This window comes from Hipposideros armiger, unplaced genomic scaffold, assembly GCF_001890085.2.
Source record: "Hipposideros armiger isolate ML-2016 unplaced genomic scaffold, ASM189008v1 scaffold_215, whole genome shotgun sequence".
Lineage (NCBI taxonomy): Eukaryota > Metazoa > Chordata > Mammalia > Chiroptera > Hipposideridae > Hipposideros > Hipposideros armiger.
Window position 1 is genome coordinate 2,090,416 of NW_017731565.1, and position 13,277 is coordinate 2,103,692.

Below are 13,277 nucleotides of genomic sequence, written 5' to 3' on the forward strand. Positions count from 1 at the left end.
GATAGATAGATAGATAGATAGATAGATAGATAGATAGATAGATAGATGATAGATGGATGATAGATGATAGATGGACAGATATCATTAGATTATGTTGGCTGATTTTGGCATTCATATCTTCTGTATCCTTGCTCATTTTCTGTGTAGCAGTTCTATCAGTTGCTGAGGCAGGGATTTTTAAGTCACCAACTATAATTGAGAGTTTGGCTGTTTTTCCTTTCAGGTCTTTCAGATTTTGGTTTGCATTTTGAAGGTTTATAGTTGTACTAATGAAGAGGAGCAGGGAAAAATGAGTCTATTTAAGCTTATCTAGATGAGTTCGCCACACAATGCATTTTAACTAATAAAAGACTAATTTTTTTTTTCAAAAAGTTGATTAAAAATTTTTTCAATGAAGTATATGGGAATGGTAGCAATAAAAGAATATGAAGAATAAGAGGTTGGAGAAGTAAGAATAGGTCTGATGCTGAATGTGTAAAACATCAATTGAAAATAATATTTGAGTGTCATAAGCAATTTTATAGTATAAATACAAAATAGCCCACATGGTATATACATTAAGAAAAAAAGGAAATCAGAAAGTTGATATTTTGACAAGATATCAGTAATATACTATTTGTGTTTGTTTGAATAATTTCCCTAAACCTTTAAAAGCATGGTAAGAATAAAGTAAAGAAATTAGATGCTAGTCGAATATTTTTTTGATTATGACATTGCTGCTTATTGCCACAGTTTCAAAAATAATGATTCTAATCTGATTTTAAAATTAAATAGACCAAGAATAGCATAGACAACATTGCATAAAAGAATAAAAATTGACAATTTATATAAAGCACATATGAATACCAAATAAATCTAGAGAAACAAAAAATAAGTCAGGAAATATAAAAATTAAACAAAATAGAGAAGTCACACATGTACAGTAATGTGTTATATGATGAAATAGTACTGCAATTTAGCGATGAAAAATCTTCAATAAATACCATTGGGTGAATTATATATTCAAATAGAAGAAAAAAACTGACCATCTTTACAGCATAGTCAAAGACCAATTCCAGATGGATCATAATGTAAATTTGAAATGTAATACACTAAAAATAACATAGGAGAAGAAAGACCTTCATAAACTGAGCCAGGCAAAGATTTCTTAAGCAGAATAAGAAAGGACTAATCATAAAAGATTTATAATTTGGACTATATTAAATTTTAAAACTTCTGTTCATCATAAGACAATACTAAGAGAGTAAAAAGACATGTCATAGAGTGGGAAAAGAAATCTGCAATGCATATATACAATAATGGACTCTTGTCTAAAATATATAAAGGGATCTTACAATTAAGATAAAAAAGACAGATGACCCACTTGAAAAATTTTCAAAAAGCTTGAATACTACTTTATGAAAGAGATTGCCCAAATGGTTAATATGTATATGAAAAGTTGTCCAACTTCATTATTTACCAAGGAAATTAAAATTAAAACCAAAATGAAATTATACTACGCATCTACCAGAATGGCCAAAGTGAAAAAAGATTGAAAATCAAATGATGGAAAAGGCATAGTGCAACTGGAATTCTTATACCTTATACCTGACAGTGTGGAGTATAGAACTATATAAGTTAGTTCTATCACTTTGTAAAGATATTTGGCAGGACCTATTAAAGTGAGCATACACACATAATCCTGTAACCCAATAATTTCACACCAAGCTACACATGCACATATGTGTATATACATCAAAATGCATGCAAACGAATATTCATAGCAGCTTTGTTCACTACACATAAAAACAGGAAACAATCCAAAGCCCATTAACAGAAGAATAAGTAAATAACCTACAGAGTATTTGTATACTAAAATATCATAGAGCCAAAAAAGAAAAAAATATAATTAAAAGAATCACTGTCACATACAACAACATGCAGACATAATATCAAGTCAAAGAATCCAAACTCTAAAAATTATATACCTTATGATTCCACTTATTTGAAGTTAAAATAAAATAAAAGGACCAGGCACGATCTCTGTAACAAAAGTAAAAATATTGGTTTAAGTTTTGTGGTGTAGGTCTTGAGAATGGACATGACAGAAGCTTCTGAGTGCTTTACTATATAAAATTTGCACTTTAGTACATTTACTCCATGACCAATTTAAATATTTATAGAAAAAAAAAAACCTACTTAGTATTACTTAAAAATTATATCACAAATACTTGTGAATGATTACTAAGATAATATGCAGAGAAAAGAGCCAGAAATATTGTATCCACACTCCACATTAAAACAAACAAACAAAACAACAGTTTAGGAGAGCGTAGGCGATTAGAAATCAGAGGATATGGATTTGAGTCAAGACTCCTCCCCTCACTCATGATGAAATACGAGCTCAGCATGTCACCTAACAATTTTGTATCAGTTTTCTTATCTACAAAATGTAAATTAAAATGCCTTGATTAAAATTATGTGGATGGTAGTATTTGAAGGTGACAGGAATTGCTGTGAATTTGAAAATTTTACAACTTTCAAAAGAAAGGCAATTTAAGATCGGTATTTCATATTATTGAAACACAATCATGTTGTGTTTGGGAATACTTAGAATAGTAAGAAGAATGTCAAGCATTCTGGAGATGGTATTTAGAAGGGTAAATAAAGAAGGTGTAATTGACTAGTCTGTTTAGTCATTTGAGTGATTTCAATCTAGTTTATACAATTGAGCATAGGGTATTTCACTTGGAGGACCGTTTCATAGTCCTGCTAAATACATTTTGTCTGCAGTGGAGCTCTTTGTGCACGATTTGGTTCCACTGCTTTCTAATCTCTCTTATGCATAGCCCATCTATCTTCCCAAAGGCCTCACTTTTTATTAAACCTCACTATCACCCTCCCCCTGACTATTTCCCTCACCCTTTTCCTCCCTTCAAAGAAAGCACCAAATGTTTTTGATCCCACCTCCTAATCTTTCACAAGTTAATGCACGGCTTATCCTCCATTCTATCGCTACCTAATTCAGACTGCCCTCATCGTTCATTGTTTTTTATACAATAACCTCCTGCGATATTACAGTATCTATAAGAGCGATAAAGTCAACTGGCTAAAACACAGATCTGATTACTGCCATATAAAAATTCCTCCATTGGTTGGGATGCCCTCAAAATAAATATATATTCTTGGACATAGCCTAATGATTTTTTATTCTTAGATCTACATTGTCTACTTTCAGAGCTGATTCTTAAAATCCCACTAGTCCATCATTTGCCCCTCATTAATAACATTTTCCTCAGGCCCAAAAAATTACTTATGTTCTTGGAAAAGCCAATAACATCTCAATGTGGGCCTTTTGAGTTTTGCTTGGCCCACTCCAAATTCTTTGGAGTGTACTTTCTCCTCTGATAGTGACCCTTGAGCCATTCTCTACTGCTTGGGCCTGCTTCTATTTCTTTGAAGTGTACTATCTCTTCTAATAAACTGCTCTTTCACCACTTAAAATAATAATAATAATAATAATAATAATAATAATAATAATAATAATACTATCTCAATGTGGAGGTTTGCTACATGTTTCTTCTGCCCAAATCCCTTCCTCCTGCCCTCCATCCTGTCCTGCATCTCATTGCAAACTGATACATTCTCAGGTTAGTCATCACAACCATAAAAACTTCTCAGGCAAAGCTGGGGGTGGAGCCTCTCCTAAGTGCTTTCAAGGCAACTTAACCTCTCATCAAACTGTCTGGCAGTTGCCTGCTTAAGGGTGGAGTCCCCGACTAGAAAGCAACTTCCTCTAATATCAGGCTCATATCCCCCTTATTGTTATGTTCAGTATCTGGGAGAATGCCACATATTCATTAGCCATTTGATGATATTGTCTTAAATAAATAAATGATTATGTAGGCATCAGATTTGCTGTGCAGAGCCTGTTGGAAGCTCTGCCACTTTTTACTCCACAAATAGATGTAGTGGGCTTTCAACAGAATGGGGAGTGTAATGCAAAGGAGAACTCAGAACTCACCGGAGGTTATTGATAGTGTGGGAGACTTATAGGAAAGGTGGAAGAGGACATGTCTGTGAATGGTTGGATGAGAAACCACTTTCTCGGGCACTCTAAACAAAACAAGATCCTCTGCCCTTACTGAACTGCATAAAGTTGTTGTGCATGTTTTTGAAAATAAACTGAGTAGAATTTCAGAAAGAAGGGATTCATGGAAGGCTTCCAAGCATAAAGAATGACCTGTAGCAACAGGAAGTTATGGAGACCACTGCGTAACTACAGGGAAAGGTGTATTACAGTCACATAAAAACCCAAGTGAAGATTTGGCACACCTACAGTCACCAAAAAGAAGGTAAAAGACACCCATGAACCCAGAAATTTAGCAGCAATGGGTAAAAAATAAGCTAAAGAGGGATTAGCTAGTTACTGTATTAAGGTTGAATCTCACCCTTTAAAAGTAATTTTAATTAAAATGTTACTTTTAAAGATGTTTATGCTATAATTATAAGCTATATGCGTGGGTACATTATTTCATGTAAGAAATTATTTTTGAGACAAAACACATTGTATTAGTCAAGATAGGATGCTAATTGCATTAAAAAATAATCCCAACATTTCAGTGGCTGGTATATTGAAGGTTTATTTAGTGCTTTATGCTGCATGTCCAGTGTGTCAGCAGGGAATCCAGATCATTTTAACTACCCAGGTATCCAGGCTACAGATGGTCTATATTGACATATCTTTCATGATCATCATGGCAGAAAGAAATCATACACTTTATTACATTTTTCCCTAGAAATAACCAATGTCACTGCCACTCATATTTAATTGACCAGGGGAAAATGTAGTCACACCCATCTTCATAAGGCATGGGAAAGTGAGATCTAACTAAATGCATACACAGAGAAACAACAAGAATATTTTTTGACAGTCCTAATGATAGCTTTAAATGGGTCACAGCAAGTAAAATAGTGAAAAAAATTTTTCTGGGCCCTCTAATGAATAAAATGACACTAGAAAGGTAGAGCAAAGAAGGAAATTAGGTCTCTGAGAAGTAGAATGAGATGCCAAAGTGAAACAACCAGTAATTCACAGAGCTACAGCTGAATTTCAGTTTGGGGATCTTCTTTTCACGTTTTTATAAAACAGTACAGTGCAACCTACTGCCTCCACTGTCACATATTTAAACAGGGATCTGTGAATGCTATATTCTTGTGGCAGCCTGTAATATGCTATCTTTTATTTTGTCTCCCGCAAAACTTCCTTCACTGCAAAACTGTCAGAAAAAGACATGGATTAAAGGATACCTTGTATGTCAAGCCACCTTGGTTTCCTAGGTATATAATCATCGTTATATTTAAAGAAAATTTGGCAGTCTTTATTGAGTGTATTTTTTTAACCATCATTAAAGAAAACAGCACCTTCTTGGCACTGGAAACAGGTTTGCTTTAACTGTTTAGTTGTGATGGACCAACCTTATGACCAGTAAAAACTTTGAACTAAAAGAGTGTCGTAAAAGCAATCTAATAAATCATGACTGACTCCTATTCTGCACTTATTAATGGAGTGGAACTTGAGCATCATCCCAAGACTGTTCCTACCAATTCCCAGCCTGAAACGGTAAGATGATCGATCCTCTGCTGGCATCATGATTCAAGGACAGCAACCCTCAGGTCTCTCTCTAATTTTATAATTTCAGGCGTAAGAGGATTATGCACCCTGAAAAACTACCATTCTACATTTAAAAAAATAATAATGCCACATACTGGGACTATCCACACTTGTGATACCCCCTTTTATTCCAAAAAGCTTGTAAGAGATTTAACTGTGATGCTTAATCAATCACAATTTGCTAATGATATCAAAGTGGCAGATTCAAGTGCACTTTAGATCATTTGAAAAGCCTTTTATTTTTCATGTACTCCTTTTGTCTGGTGTAGAATAACCTTTAAAACTCTGCCTCAACCCTCTCTCAGTGAAAAGAGGGAGACTAATCACAAATGGGAACTGATTGCTGTTCACCAAACTTGAAATAAAATGCAGGTCTAAAGCTTCCTATGCAGACAAGATGGAGTCCTCTTAACTCATGTTGAAATGATTACCGCCTCTCTCCTCACCCTCTGACACCTATTACCATATTAAGAACATCTTTAGAGAGAGGGGAAGGGATACTAGACTTAAATTTGATAGCCATTTGAATTCTACCAAATGTTTCTTTAATTTTCGTTTGTTTTACCTGGTTTCACAGGTCTCCAACATGTCTCTTCTTTCTCCAACCTATCTCCTCTAATTTTTCTTAGAAATTATTAGCATTCCCAAGGTCTGTATCTGAAAATAATCTAAATTCCTGGGTTGTTTATGTAAAGAAAATGTTTAATTAGCAGTTGCTGAATTTCTTGCCACTTTTGAGAAACACATATGTCCAGAACTCTCCACTCACTTTCCAAATGAGAGCTTAAACACGACTTTCTTCTGTGTTATTTCATGCCTACCATAGTTTTTACTTGGTCTGAAGTATGTGTGTGTGTATATGTGTGTCTGTATTTTAAACATATACATACTATACTAACACAATCATCCAGATTTTGGGCTTTCCTTGAACATAATCAAAAGGGCTAACATTCTTTCACAGGAATTGCTTTTCCTATGTAACAAGTACTCCCTCCTGCTGGTGTTTGTGTGTTGCTGTTTTCCACACCTAACCCCCTCTTTTTTCATGAGTGTTTTCTTTCTAATTTCTATAAGCATTTTTGTTTGTCCATGAGAATTTACACATGTAACAATTCATTTCAATCAACATTATTGAGGGCGACAGTAGTCACATTCTTTGTATTTTACACACTAGATTACTGGTTTATTATAAAAGAATATATATAACTCAGGAAGAGTCAGATAGAAGAGGTGCATAAGGCAAGTGTGTGGGAAGAAGCAAAGCTGTAAGGTCCTCTGGGAGTGTGCTACTCTCCTGAAATCTCTCTGTGTTCAACAACCTTGAAACTCTCCAAACCTCATCCTTTTGGGGGATACATTTTTGACAAATTATTTTGAAATAAAAATTTTAATATATCCAGAGCTGATAATTCTTGAGGAGCAATATTTTAAAGCTATTTAACTCTTCATGCAAATCAGTTCTGTATGTCTGTAATAATTTTATAAATGTAAGGTAATTAATATATAAATTTACATGTAAATTTATACAAGAGCATTTTAATGTTTCTACTGACATTTCCTGTGACTAGTGGCAGTTGTACAAGACACAAAAATGGCTTCATGACTTGACTATAATTAAAAATTTCAAAACACCTGTTTATATATTTATTGCTGTAGTTTCAAGAACAAGGAAACAAATAATTTTAAAGTTGCCTTCTTCATAACTAATTGGTTTGCTCAGTTGCACATGAAAATAGTGTTATTTTCTGTCAAATATGGCTATTTTAAATTGAATTTCTGTTAAGACTGTGAACATGTGCTTTGAAATGTTGCAGCAATTTTTAAAGCTAGCGATTTTAAACTCAGAAAACTTCTAATATTTATCTGATATCCTTCATCTCAATGTCCATGAATATGCTTCTGTTTGTTAGCAATGCACAAACAATTTCTAATGCCTGAGCTCTGACTTTGCCTATAATGGTGCTCAGGCCTGATCTTTGATACTCATAGCTGTGAGAAGCCGCAGGCACAGATTCTCAGTTTTTGCTCTGCCTCATTGGAAGTTCTCTTCTCTCAAGGAATCACGGCATCTGCAACCTCCTCTGCTGCTATTACTGCTGTTCCTGCCTTTGCCTCTGCCAAGCCCAATGTAAGTCGCTACCTATCCACCCCCTGGGGCAATGGAGAGCCTGAACTGCCCCTGGGTGCGCACCTGCACCCCATTACCTTCCCCCCACTGTCTTCTCCTAAATTCTTTATTTTGTTCAGTTGAAACATCATGCATTCAGTTGCCCAAGCATGCAATCCAAGCATTCCTTTATTTTGTCTACAAATATCCAAGCTTTCTTAATATTACTCCAGTTTTCAGCAGCATTTGACACAATTGAACAGAGTTATTTTGTCAATACCCTTCCTCACTTGCCCTTTAGGACACTAGACTAATGTTTTCCTGTCACTTACTGGTCACTTCTCATCTCCTTTGTAGTTTCCTCTTCTTCTCCTAATCTCTTAGTGTTGGAATTCCCCACAGGTCAGTCCTCAGGCCTCTTCTCTTCTCTATCTGTACCCACTCCCATGGTCATCTCATCCATTCTCATGGCTGTAAATATTATCTCTATACTATGACTATCTCACTATGTCTCTAGCCAAGGTATCTTTCCAAAGTCGTGATGCATATATTGACCTCTGCTTGAATCTTTAGTAGACATCTCAAATTTAACATGTTCAAACCTAAGCCTCTGCAAAGCCTGTTTTACTCTCCTGTTTCCTATTCCACTTAATTGTAACTCCATTCTCCCTGCCACCAGGTAAAAAAAAAAAAAAAAGTATCTTCCTCACACTAAATATCTAATCCCTCAGGAAATCTTATTAACTCAAAATATTAAATAAATCCAGTTTCTAACCACTTCTCAGGACTTCCACTGCTACACTCCCAGAGGCAGCCACCATCATCTCTTGCCAGAACTCCTGCCATAGGAATCTCCCAGTTCATTCTTGTCCCTCTGCCATGTGGTCTTCATGAACTAGTCATTATGCACTATTTAAACATGGAACTTTAACCATAACATCCCCTGCTCAAAGCTCTTACATGTTTCCCCTTCTTACTCAGGGTAAAGCTGATGTACTTATAGTGGTCTACAAGGCCCTAAATGATCTGGGTTCTATTGCTACTCTGACATCTTTGGTCTTCATGTTCCTTTAACATGTCAGGTATGCTCCTCTTGCCTTTGGACCTTTGTGCTATCATTCCCTCTGTCTGCTATGCTGTTCCACCAGTTTTATCATGGCTCACTTTTACCCTATTCAAGTCTTCTTCAAGCCACCTGTTTTCTAGGACACCAGGCTTTTCACTTATTCTAATCAGCCATCAGGTACCAACAGGCTCCTTTCTTCATTTCCAAATCTGCAGGTAGGTAAGGCAATGATGAGCTGCTCTCCTTTGATGACCTTGGGAAGTACAGCCGTAGCAGCTGTGGATAAGTAGCTTCTTCAAATTCAGAGACAGCAAATATTCGTTTTTCAGTGGTCTCCCCATGAATTTTTAGGAATCGCCTTACAGAGGGAAGTGTTATGTGTGTGGCATCTTCTAAAGGATAACCTTGTTTTGCAGAATTGATGATTGATGACACAGGATTCAACAGAATGCTTTTTTTTTTTTTTTTTTTTTTTTTTTTTTTTGCCTGCTAAAGTATGTTTCTATAGCAGCTGTGCAGGGAACTCTTAGCTGCTTTGCAGTACTCTTGTATTTAGGTCCCACTGTGTGGATGATGAACCTGGCAGGTAGATTAAATCCTTTGTCAATATTGCTTCACCTGTCTGGCAATCTTTAATTTTGTAGAGGTCCTCCTCCAAATCAGGTCCTGCAAGCATGAAGATACTTTCTGACACATTTTCTCACACAGGATTTTTATCTGTGAGACATTCATTGCTGGTATTCACAATGTCTGTACAGTTCAGAAATGCTACATCTCCTTTCCAAAGAATCACTTTTCCAATGATATCCTTATTATAAGGAAAAGGTGATCTAATAGTGCCTTCCTGAAATCTCCCAACTGCAGTATTAGAAGCATTTAATTTGCTTTCACATGTGATGTCCCATCTCAGAAGTGTATGGATATCCACAGACTGTGAAGTTGCACCCAAGAGATCTATGAAATGGGAACCTCAACTTGCCATTTCCCAAACTCCTTAGCAATTCAGTATTCACTGGACACTTCAGCTTACTCAAGGGGTCCCATCCAGGTGGCAGGCAAAGGGGGTTAAGCTCCTTGTGGAAATCAGGGAAGCAGCATCAAAGTGCCTATTACATAATTAAAGCTCAATAAGTATTTTTTTTCTTACTTCTCTCACTTAACCATCCATAGTTAACCATGTGATGGTACTTCTCATACTCTATTATAATCACCTGCTCATTTGTCAGAAGCCCTCCACTAAACTATAAGTTTCTTGAGGGCAAGAAATATGAGATCACATTCATTCCCCTATAACTTGCAAACAAGTGGATTGATGAAATAAAGCCCATATCAATTAATGACAGAGTTCTACATTATTGGAAAATTTCAAGTATTTGCTAGAGAATGATTCAGGAAGTTATTATAAAGGGAATTAGATCAAATGCTTAATAAATATCCACCCTAATGCCTTACATCCATTAAGAGTAACAATGCTACATATAAAAATGTTTCACAGCAGTGACACTGAAGCATCACAAAAGTCTCAATTCTCAAAAATAATGCATTGTTTTCAGGATATTAGATGTAGTAAGACCCCCCAAAAATAGACTAATATGTTTTAAGAAATCTGTCAATGGTGGTTGAAATAAAAATATTTTTCCTTAACATTGTGTTATCCAGAAATGTTAATGTGTCATGTGTGGTAATTTCTTAAGTATCTATATATCACTATATAAAGAGAAAAATCAGGGATTGTAGGTTAATTGAGGAAGTAAAATCTTATGGGCACTTTTGTATGTAAAAACAAAGGTTTTTAAATAGTAAAAAAGAAATCTATAAAAATTTTTTTATATATACAAAAAGTTACACATAATTATCAGTAACTATACTTTTTTAAGAAGAGGAATACGGTAATAACTTCCTGGAGAGCAATTTATCAATTTCTTAAAGTATTTTCCAACAGAATTCCTAATTTTATCCTACTGTATTTGAACAATTTTTAAATCCAAGTTACAAGGTATATCTTATTCCCTAATGATGAAGCTTTAGATGATATAAGACAAAATATTTTGTGATATTAAAACAAATCCATATCAACATGAGGATGGAAACATTTTCTGTTTGTGCAATTTTACATTAATTATGTAGAGCAGTGCTGTCCAATTGGGATGCAGTTAGTAAGATGAGGTTCTAGATTATCCATGTACAATGCAAACAATTTCTGCATAATAGAAATGTTCTTGTGGTCCAATATGGTAGTTACTAGCCACAAGGGGCTATTTGACATTTGAAATGTGACTAGTACAACTGAGGAACTGAGTTTTTCTATTTATTTCATTTTAATTTAATATAAATAGCCATATGATGCTAGTGGCTACCATATTGGACAGTGCAGCTCTAGAGAAATTTCTCTTATGTTCTGAATTGGGAAACAAACTTTTTTTTAAATCTAACTCTACATTATATCTGAGAATACATTACTGGTAGGTTTTCTCACATGTTGATCATAATGCAAGAGTAAAGCTCTTTTCAAGATGTCATCTTTATAAATCAGAATTTTTTGGAAAGAACCAGTGATGGAATTTACTCTAGATCCATAAAAATTAGGCTGCTTGCATTATGACTTTTCATTGTTTTGGCATGCAATGTGTGACATGATGTAAACCTATACCATTACATGTGTTCATATGTTTATATTATGTCATCAATTTAACTTGTTTATCTAAAAGAAATCACTATTTTAAAATTTCAGATAAAGTAATGACTAAAACACTATGTTGGCCTTTATTTTAATACTCACAGGTGACATTTCCCATAATTTCATAAGATATACAAATTATGAAAACAAAAATGTGTCAGGAAAGAACAATATGACATAAAATTGATTTTTTTAAAAAAGCATAAGCTACAAGCCTGTTATTGCTAGAACATTTGTTTTCACAGGTGGTAAAAATGTTTACTAGATATTGTATTAAAATAGATAATATTTGAGTTTTGAATATATATGCACATTATCTCATTAGCCTCTTAAAGCATGTGTCATTAAGTAAATATCATTTGGAAAGTTAACTTGCAAATATTTCAATAAAGTGTATAAATATTAACAAAATAGAATAGCAATTCTTTTACTGCCATTTTATATTCTGTGTCTGTGACATCTGTCATCATCTGAGATGTTCAAATAAATAAATCTAACACCCAGGAGTCTGGGCATTTACTTAGGTGTTTCATCTTTAGACAGAATAGACAGCCTCTGTGATCCTAGATTTTAACTTTATGTTCCAAATAGACAAACTTTTCTTGGGTGTATATAATTTAAATAAAACCAATGACATGCTTTACCACTTAATGCATTTTTCAATGAAAATGTAATTACTTTTAAATATTTTATGTTAAAAGAAAAAATACAAAATAAACCAGAGCAAATCCACATACTGCGTATAGATATTAACGTCTCATTAATACCTAACTGTTAGAAATATTTTCTTTTATCATGATTTCTACCCAACTTAATTTGTCAAATTATTTGATGCCATTGAAAATAAAAGATACCTAAAATACAACTGTAAAAATTGAAAAATAAAACGTAAAATCACAAGATATTGAATAAATTAAAACTCCAAGAGTTTAGGCTAATGCAATGACTGTAACTGAACATTAAATGTATCCCAAAGCTTTCTGGGAATAAAAACATTTAAAAAGATTAAAAAGGAAGTCCAAAATATCACAAACACAGTGTTTAATAGATGGTGATGGTATTGTAATGAAAGGGTAATTTGACATTTATAAAATTGTCCTTGATGTTAAAATATACAGTAGTCTGTGATAATACAATCTTTGTTTTACTCAAAACTGAATTCTGAAAGTAATTTATTAGTGATCTTTGTGTGAGTGATATTGAATACCATGATGGAAAATTCCCTCAATAGTGTTTTTACAGACGATGCAAGGACATACTTCATGTGACCGTTTGATTTGGATGCCTTATTCTAGTAGACAAACAGGGTAATGATGTCCAGGTATATGGATTGCTGGTTCCAAACTGATTTTTTTCATAAAACTTAGAAATTAAAAGATAAATGATTAGTTATCAAGTGTCTCAGACATCCTTTTTCAAAACAGATTCTCCAAGCTATACTCTCACAGGAACATAGCAGCAGTGCAAGGCTGAACTGTAGTAAATGTCTGGAGACACATGTAATGTTGGGTGCTAACAATATTCTCACTCTTTGTATGCACCGTGTGTCATAGTCACAAAATTTACTCTGTAGCATAAAAATTCAAGAACCTGAATTATAATTTATTCAAAAAAGAGGAAACTTTTTTCATATAGGTGCAGGAATAGACTGCAAAATCCATTCAAAACTGACCCAAATATTTCCCAAGTGGTAGTACTGCATTTGTTGGATTATCTGAATGAATTCCCATTTGGAAAGCCAGATTTCCACATCATAGAGCAGAATAAATTAATT

At 34.2% G+C, this 13,277-nt stretch overlaps 1 pseudogene; it reads right to left on the reverse strand.

Annotated features, from left to right (window-relative positions):
- Positions 1-8,891: 8,891 nt before the first annotated feature.
- On the reverse strand, positions 8,892-11,621 carry LOC109388995 (ganglioside-induced differentiation-associated protein 2 pseudogene; annotated as a pseudogene).
- Between the last annotated feature and the right edge of the window lie 1,656 nt (positions 11,622-13,277).